General features: G+C 42.3%; 1 protein-coding gene across 1 annotated transcript in view; it reads right to left on the reverse strand.

Moving 5' to 3' along the window:
• Positions 1-3,234, reverse strand: part of LOC139758157 (uncharacterized) — a 77,189-nt gene extending 73,955 nt beyond the window's left edge. The window contains exon 1 of the mRNA XM_071679315.1: positions 2,415-3,234. The gene's annotated coding sequence lies outside the window, so the exon portion shown is untranslated. The remainder of the gene's footprint in view (positions 1-2,414) is intronic.
• Between the last annotated feature and the right edge of the window lie 4,474 nt (positions 3,235-7,708).

The following is a 7,708-nucleotide window of genomic DNA, read 5'->3' on the forward strand; positions in this document are numbered from 1 at the left end:
TGTGTCCGACGCTCAACACACACACACACACACGCCCTGAGGCTGAGTTAGAACGAGCTTATCGTCGGAGAGGAACTTTGAACATTATTTACCTCGTAATCTGTTGTTCGTTAGCGTTTTTTGTCCCGAGGTTGTGTGGAGGGAGTGGACCAAAGAGGTATGGACCATCGGTGGTCCACAGTCATGGGTCTTCCACAGGTGGACCAGGGTCAGAGTAGAGAGGGGTCGTGACCTGAGGGCCATGGTTCTCGTTATGGGGTTATAAGGGTCACCGTCTGCATGGGGTAATGACCTGAGGTCAAGTCATCGTCGGAAGGACATGGGGCATTACAACTACTACTACTACTACTACTACTACTACTACTACTACTACTAATACTAATACTAATACTACCAACACTACTACTACTACTACTACTACTACTACTACTACTACTACTACTACTACTACTACTACTACTATTACTACCACTACTACTGCTAATACTAATACTACTATTAATGCTACTACTTCTACTACTTCTACTAGTACTATTACTACTACTTTCCTACTTCTACAACTACTACTGTTACTTCTACTCCCACCATCACTATTATTTCTACATTACCACCACAACGAGCTTTTGAGCCATACGTCCAGCGTCCCTCCTTAACAATACAGCGTCCAGTATCTCAAGACACAAGGGTCATTAAACCTATTCCAGCGACTACGTTATTGTTTGCGCTGGGACAAGTGACCGCTGGGTTTTCTGCCAGGGTTTACAGTACGTCAGCAGGGCGGGGGTAGATCGTCAGCTGCAGACGACCCACGTCTCCATGTACGCCAGAGAAATTAGTATATAAATGAATGAATAAAAGAATGAATAGATAACTAGTCAAATGTATGAATAAGTCAATAGAGAGAAAGGATGAAAAGAGGATTTTGAGGATTTGTCTACGAATTTAAGCTGTTGGATTTATTGGATTATATTTTTACCGAGAGGAATATCGGATATTCCTCTATACCCCGGGAGGAGGAGGATTGTATTGGCCAAATCAGGTGTGGGCGTGAGTGGTGAGGTCAGTGTGGGCAGAGCTGGGAGGCCCCTGGAGGGGACGCATGTGGGAGGAGGGGGATGTGCAAGGGACATGACTAGTTAAAGACGAGGGGGAGGAGGGACGCCACTTCACCTCCGGCCCCAGATATCTGTCTCGTAAATCAGATAAGGAAGAGAAAAAAAAAAAGAGGGGAAAGGGAAAGTTTGTGAGGAGATCCCCCAGAGAACGTGGAGAGATCCCCCAGAGAGAGTGGAGATGTCTTCCCCTTATAGAACTTGGAGATCCCAAAGGGAAAGTGAGGATTTACCCCAGAGAGTATGGAGATAATACCCCCTTAAGGAGACTTAGAGATCCCCAAAGGAATGCTAGGATTTCCCCCAGAGAACGTGTAGACTCTTATAGACCATAAAACATCTCCTGGAGATCCGCCCCAGAGAACCTGGAGGTTCCCGTGTGTGTGTGTGTGTGTGTGTGTGTGTGTGTGTGTGTGTGTGTGTGTGTGTGTGTGTGTGTGTGTGTGGGTGTGGATGTGTATGTGTGTGTGTGTGTGTGTGTGTGTGTGTGTGTGTGGGTGTGGGTGTGTGTGTGGAGGTGTGTGTGTGTGTGGATGTGTGTGTGTGTGGGTGTGGGCGTGTGTGTATGTGTGTGTGTGTGTGTGTGTGTGTGTGTGTGGGTGTGTGTGTGGATGTGTGTGTGTGTGTGTGTCCGTGTGTGTAAGTGTGTGTGTGTGGGTGTGGGTTTGTGTGTTTCATCTTCATTTTTCCATAGGGAGTTAAACCTGAAAATGGTTTATCGTTTTTCTACTGTTCCTGCAGACCAAAACAGTTTTTTTTTTTTTTTAGACATTCAATTGGGTATTCAGATACTGGGGTTTACGGGGTGACAGCTCCTTAACTTACCTGGGGTTATGGGGGACGGGAAAGCCTCATAGCACCACCTGGGGGTTGTTGGGGGACGGGAAAGCCTCGTTACACCACCTGGGGGTTATGGTACACGGGAAAGCCCCTATAACACCACCTGGGGTTATAGGGGACGGGAAAGCCCCATAACCCCCAGGGGATTATGGCGACGGGAAAGCCCCCATAACACCACCTTTCGGTTATGGGGAACAGGAAAGCCACATAACACCACCTGTGGGGGTTGTGGGAGACGGGAAAGCCCCATAGCACCACCTGTGGGGGTTATGGGAGACGGGAAAGCTCTATAACACCACCTGTGGGGGTTATGGGAGACGGGAAAGCTCTATAACACCACCTGTGGGGGTTGTGGGGGACGGGAAAGCTCCAGAACACCACCTGTGGGGGTTATGGGGGACGGGAAAGAGCCATAACACCACCTGTGGGTTATGGGGGGACGGGAAAGCTCTATCAACCCACCTCAAGCACGACGGAGGGAGGCCGAGCGGACAGGGCTGGATGGCAGCAGCTTTGACCAGGTTAGCATAGCAGTCTTGGAGCCGGCCGGCGCCGGGAGGAGCCAGCAGTACTGCAGCAGCGGCAACACCAACACCAGCAGCGGCAGCAGCAGCAGCGGCAGCAGCAGCGGCAGCACACAACACGGCGCCACCATCACCAGTCATCACGCCCCCGACGCACCATCATCGTTACGAACACAATACACAAACACACACAAAACACACACACACACACGCAAACTTCTTTCCACCAATGAGAGGAAGAGAGAGAGAAAAAAAGAATATATCTATATCTATATCTATCTATATCTCTCTCTATATATATATATACCCGCACTTGATACCACGTCAAAGTTTGTTCTCTTCTTCTACTGAAAGATTTCCATGTTTTTTTGGCATCAGATATATGTATATATAATTTTTTTTTGAGATGATGCGTTCGTGAGCAGTGAGGGTGTTTAGGGGTGTGTGGTGGATGGCCAAAGCCCAAGCGACGACAGCGGACTCCACCAGTCGTGTGTAACCAAAATGCTTAGAATATTCACATATATTTTTTCCTCTTTCTTTCTTTCCGTCCCTCTCTCTCTCTGTCTCTCTCTTTCTCGCTGAAAGTTTCCTGATAATGCAGACGAGAAAGAAGATGATAGACGATATATCCTTTTCAAAATCTTTCTTATTCAGTGAGGTATACAGTCCAATCCCCACCAGGTCAAGCACGTAAAGTGCCCCTTGAACAGTCCGGGCAGAGTGGGGGAAGAGAGCGGTATACGTCCCACTCTCACGGTGGCTCAAGCCAGACTGGGGGGTTTCTGCTCTGGTTTCCTCTACTAGATTTGTTCACGGATGTCACTCCGCCAATTTCTCTATAACAACACGGACATTCCCCAGCAATATTTTTATACACCTATAGACCTAACAGTACCAATAATTCCCCAAGTGTGCACGTGATGACGATCTTCGTTTGCAGGTACGACCCAAAGTCATGGTATTTACTCGCAACAAATGGCTGCCAGCACCTCAGGTTTTCGGACAGTGAATAAGGGCGATGACACAGACGAGGGGCAGCAGTCATTTGTCTGCGGGCAGAGGTTGTGGAACCTTGCTGGCTGCCCTCACACTCCACGCCTCAACACTACACATGACACAAAGTCCACGTACATCCTAGTACACCTACACTTGCTACGCTGCTATTATACTGTCAGTATATCTTCTTTTTTTCCTTTTCCTTCATCAAAGTATCTGGAGTTCGTACGATTCCCAGGTCACTGCTGTAAATAACCGTATGTAAACAGTCTTTCAGGCAGCCTATTCTACTTAGACCACACCAAATACAGTGAATGAGATCTATGGCAAATGTTTCGAGGATGCTTGTGATACTGGGAGATTTCAGAACCTCACAGGTTAGTAAGGTGAGGGCAAAGGGGTCTACAAATAACTCAAAGATAATAACCTGCCAACTGTTCATATGACTAAGGAGCAGGTAATAATGTCAGTCTTATACTTGAAGTGAAGTATCTATCAAGTCTGTTCTCAAATCTATCCACCGGGCTGCTTTCAACCACTCTAATTGGTATGATATTCCATATGCTCATAATCCTGTTGAAGTAAAAGTACATGACCTCAGAGGCAAACACATCGGCTCACCATTGTGTATCCGTTACTAAGACAGACATCAAACGAATCAAGTCCTCAGCATCTTGGTCGATCAAAAGTATCGCAACCTTATATAATCTTGATTACCCGTATTAGATCACCTCTTAACCTTCTCTTTTCTAAGCTAAACAGATTTGAGTCGTTTTGTCGGTTTTCTGCTGTTTCTCTGCATTGCTTACTTAGCTTTAGGTCACAATAGATTCTTACGCCCAAGTCTTTATCCTCATTTTCCTTCTGTAGCTCAAGAGAATTCACGCCTCAACTTGCCTTCTGATTTTCGCCACAGATATGCGAAACGTTGAACCAATCGATGTTAAAATTCGCTTTTCATTTATGAGCCTCTTCCATCAGTTTGTCTGTCAGTTTGAAGCCGTAAACGTTCAGGTTCACTTGTAGTTTCATATCCCAGCTTAGTATCATCTGCGAATTTCTATATCCTATACTGCAGTCCTTTATCAAGATCATTGATATATATATATATATATATATATATATATATATATATATATATATATATATATATATATATATATATATATATATATATATATATATATATATATATATATATATATATATATATATATATATATATATACATATATATGATTGGACAATCACATGTTTACCAAATGGCGTCCTAGCTTCGCCTCTTCGATGTATATCAACTGACTATTATATTCCTCTCTTGTGTCTCCCCTGATGATGTGATCATTTTACGAAAGTGCACTTGGGAACTTTTCGTGTTTCATTTTCCCCGTGGACTCATAGGAATATCTTGATCACGCACAAAATAATGATCCTTTCCAATATACATGTATATGAGAAAGAAAACCGGTGCTAAGGTTAACCCCTGAGGCACACCACTTGATACGTCTAACCAGTTTGAGGTTTGATCGTTAATCGCAACTCAATTTTTGAAGCCAGAAAAACACTTTTCTCTCCACCAAAGAACAACTTCATGACTACTTTTGCTAGTAACATTTGATGCTGAAATATATCGAATGCTTTTTGAAGATCAATATTGATAATGACAATAATAATAATAATATTAATGATAGAATTATAACGTTGATAGAATTAGTAATGATAATGATAATAATGACAATAATAAAAATTATAACAATAATAATAATAATAATAATAATAATAATAATAATAATAAAAATAATAATAATAATGATAATAATAATAATAGTAATAATGATAATAATGATAATAACAATAATAACAATAACATTAATAATAATAATAATAATAATAATAATAATGATAATAATGATAATGATAATGATAATAATGATAGTAATAATAATGATGATAATGATAATAATGATAATTATTATTATTCTGTTGACTGTTTATTATAATGTTTATAACTCATTGAATGAAATATACAAGATAACTGAACATATACAGAGACACACACAGAGAGACAGAGAGGCTATTACAAGGGAGGGGAGGAGGTGGTATCAAACCCACTCTACCGATCATTAATGATGTCCACAGTGGCAGGGATGGAGGCTGTCCATATGGCGGTCTGGACGAGCTCGGCTAGAGTCGATGCGGCTGTGGTATTGAACTGCAGACTAGGGGGCGAGGGATCTCTGGTCAGGCAGGAGGTGACGGTGGCGAGAATAGTGCAGTGGCTTCTTCTGAAATTGTCAGATGAGGTCCCAAGTGATGGCTGGAGGTAGGGAGGGAGTCCAAGATGGTATGTGGGGAACCAAAGATGATCCTGTATGTCGCTTTCCAGTCCATTTCGAGTGGATACTCATGTGTGGTGGAGGAGAAGAAACACCAGGCGGGGGAAGTCATATGACTGCGTTATGGAAGTAACTAAACTCCGTCGGGATAATGTGATATCCGTTTTGATATTCTTGTCCCGTCCACGAAGATATTTCATGATGATTTACTGTAATTGGCTCACAGTTGCATGTGTAATGATAACATACCATGTAACATAGTTGCCATTAACTCATCTGTATTAACAGCGTTTGGTAAATAAGTCATTGCTGCAGTATCATATGTATGTTTGTGTTTCTGTGTAATGTTGTGTGATTACTATTTGTGTGTTACAAGGACAGGGTTTTTTCCACTCGTATTGTCCCTTCTCTAAACCTTGTATACACACACACACACACACACACACACACACACACACACACACACACACACACACACACACACACACACACAAACCTGCCACAGCCAGGTACTCATGTATCGACCGGCCTCGAAGGGAAGAGGAACACCTAAGTTGGCTGTGGGCCCACTACGGCTCCCAGATTTCGAACTCAGGCGGGCCCCAGCGTGAATCAGTGCCAAACACGCTGATCCATGCGCCAAGTGTGATGCATTTGCCCCTGGATGAGAAAGTATGACTTTGAATTACATAAATATTTGGTTATCGAGAGATAAGTAAGTGTTTTGTGGAACGAAGGAACAGAGAAACAGAGATAAAGGGAGAGTGATGATGGGAGGGAGTGTGGAATGGCTACAAAATGGAATGATGGAAAGGATGGCAGGGAGGAGAGATCAAAAGAATAATAAGAATGTGGAATAACCAAATATGAAGGAAACATCTACTTGATGAAAGAAATGATGAGTTTTATCTTTCTGTTTACATATTCGGTTTTTTTTTTTACTCTTTACAATCGTCGCCACTCTCTCTCTCTCTCTCTCTCTCTCTCTCTCTCTCTCTCTCTCTCTCTCTCTCTCTCTCTCTCTCTCTCTCTCTCTCTCTCTCTCTCTCTCTCTCTCTCCACTGGCCAAAAGATCTTCTCCGACTGCAATCAGCGGAACGTGCATTCAGAATTCCCTTTAATCCTAAGAAAATAAAAGGCACAACTTATTGTCTTCAGACCATGGCTTCGCTGAAAAGGCATTTAAAAAAGATGAGAGAAAAAGAGTTAATGAAAAATAATCCTTTAATCTCGGAACCGTTTTTCCTCCCTTACACCCACGGATTTGACCTAACTAGCTTGCCATGGGGGAGGGGGGAGGTATTTATGGGACATATAGACACAGGGACTATAGATAGAATCTACCTCTTGACAGGAGGGATATAGATACATTATGGCTCTTCTCAAAGGGATCTTTACATAGATTTTAACTTTTGACATGAGGGAACATTCTAACCCTTCTCAATGGGGGCTTTATATAGATTCTAACTCTTTATATGGGAGATATAGAATGTTCCAAGTCTTGTCGAGTTTAGCCTCTATTCAATTTTTAAGCAATAACTTTCCCTACTGTATTACTTTCCAAATGAAGGGAGAAAGGAGAAAACTAAATGAGGATCTTTTATCCTCAAAGACTCAGTAATCTGTTCTTGACGCTACCTCGCTTATGAGGGAAACTGCAAACATGTATGAAAGAGAAGGGGGCCAGTTGAGGATATTCCCTCAGAGGCCCAGTCCTCTGTTTTTAACGTTACCTTGCTAACGCGGGAAATGGCGAATAGTTTGAAAGAAAGAAAAAAATATATATATACATATATATATATATATATATATATATATATATATATATATATATATATATATATATATATAACATAATACCCTCCAACAGCAAGCACTCGAACCCCGTATCATACGT

This window comes from Panulirus ornatus, chromosome 29 (genome assembly GCF_036320965.1).
Source record: "Panulirus ornatus isolate Po-2019 chromosome 29, ASM3632096v1, whole genome shotgun sequence".
In the NCBI taxonomy this organism is placed as follows: Eukaryota; Metazoa; Arthropoda; class Malacostraca; order Decapoda; family Palinuridae; genus Panulirus; species Panulirus ornatus.